Raw genomic sequence first — 2,258 nt, 5'->3', positions numbered from 1 at the left:
CCCCACTCACTCCTCTCTGCACCCTCCCTCCTGTCACTCACCCTTATGGCTAGTAAAAAGTGGGGGGTGCATGACCCCCTAGCCTCTCCTGTTCAGGCGCCCATGAGATGAGGCATTTCTAGAACAATGAACAAAAATATCCAAAACACAAGTAATTTTGGGGAATTTAAACTGCCCAGGCATCTGGTGGAAAAGTAATATGAGACAAAACACAAAATCTCCCATAAGTTCTTGGAATGTATTAAGGACAAATTCTTGTTTCAGATGGTGGAGGAAGCACTGAGGGAGACAGCCATTTTATACTTGATTCTGACTAACAGGGAGGATTTGGTTGAGAATCTATGGCTAAAGGCAACTTGGGTGAAAGTGATCATAAAATGATAGATGTAATGATTCCAAGGAACAGGAGGAGTTAGAGCAGCCAAATAAGGACAACGGACTTCCAAAAAGTAGACTTCAACAAACTCAGAGAAGAGAACTGGTAGGTAAGCTCCCATGGGAAGAAAATCTCAGAGTTCAGGAGTGCTGGCAATTTCTCAATGCGATAGTTTTAAAGGCAGAACAGCCTTTAAAAATGATGTGAAAAAATGATAGAAAGAATAGTAAGAGGCCAATATGACTCCATCAGGGGCGCTTTAATGACCTGAAAATAAAAAAGGAATCCTACAAAAAGTGGAAACATGGACAAATTACTAAGGATGAATACAAACGAATAGTGCAAGCACATGTGAACAAAATCAGAAATGCCAGGGCACAAAATCAGTTACACCTAGCAAGGGACATAAAAGACAATAAGAAAAGGTTATTTAAATACATTAGGAGCAAGAGAGAGATGAAGGCAAGTGTAAGTCCACTACTTTGCAAGAAAGGAGAGCTAATAACGAATAACATCAAGAAGGCTGAGGTGTTTAATGCCTATATTATTTCAGTCTTCACTAAAAAGGTTGTGATCAGATACTTAACACAATAACTGTTAACAACCAGGGAGAAGAGCCAAGGTCACTAGGCCTCACTGACCACTTACAAATGGACAGCTGGAAACAAGTCTTGCTTATCTGTGTTAGCATTATCAAAATCCTTATTAGAGTGAAAAGAAAAGGAGTACTAGTGGCACCTTAGAGACTAATCAATGTATTTGAGCATAAGCTTTCGTGAGCTACATCCAATGAAGTGAGCTGTAGCTCACGAAAGCTTATGCTCAAATACATTGGTTAGTCTCTAAGGTGCCACTAGTCCTCCTTTTCTTTTTGCGAATACAGACTAACACGGCGGCTACTCTGAAACCTGTTATTAGAGTGATAACATCGTGTTCAGCATTTAGATTTTATGGAAGGCTTGTAGGATGCTGCATGTATTAAACCTACTTACAAAGTCTTTATTCCATGTTATAAAGTAATGTTTAAATCTTTGCTCTGTAACTATAAAAATGTTTGTTAAGACCTTAAACTCCCCACAGTCAGGGGAAAAGCATTACCAAGTGTGAAGTATTAGTTTACTCCAAGAAGTGTTATCTCCTGCCCATCAGAAAGGGCTGTTGAATCCAAATGGGCTATTGAGGAACACAGACTTTATCGAATGCTCCCCCCACCCACCCATGGAGAGGTTATGTGCTGGAGCACTCATCCCTTCACCTTGGATTCTGGGGTGAGAGGGGATAAAAATCCCTGACAAGGAGAATCTGGGTTTCTTTATGCTGTTTTAGACTAACCAATTTATTTGAGCATAAGCGTTCGTGCGCTACAGCTCACTTCATCGGATGCATCCGATGAAGTGAGCTGTAGCTCACGAAAGCTTATGCAAGCGTTCGTGCGCTACAGCTCACTTCATCGGATGCATCCGATGAAGTGAGCTGTAGCTCACGAAAGCTTATGCTCAAATAAATTGGTTAGTCTCTAAGGTGCCACAAGTACTCCTTTTCTTTTTGCGAATACAGACTAACACGGCTGTTACTCTGAAACCCGTCTTTATGCTGTCTGAACTCTGAGGGTCAAAGATTCCTAGACATAAACAAGTGATCCCCAAGCTGCTTGGCTTGGGTTAGCTCCAAAGGACATAAAAACTTGCTTATTATATACGCGTCTATTACCTTTTGAATTTAAGCTTGTACCTCATTTGTGTGTTTATGCTTACCTGCTTTAATCTTGTAAATAACTCTAATTTCTTTTCATTTCTTTTCTTAGCCGGAACAAGGGCTGTACCAGGGGAAAGGATTGTGCCCAGACTAGGAAGGTGTCCAGTCGGTGATAGAAGCTTCTTGA

This window comes from Lepidochelys kempii, chromosome 1 (genome assembly GCF_965140265.1).
Source record: "Lepidochelys kempii isolate rLepKem1 chromosome 1, rLepKem1.hap2, whole genome shotgun sequence".
Lineage (NCBI taxonomy): Eukaryota > Metazoa > Chordata > Testudines > Cheloniidae > Lepidochelys > Lepidochelys kempii.
The sequence above is the reverse complement of the archived record's forward strand: the minus strand, read 5'-3'. Positions refer to the sequence as shown.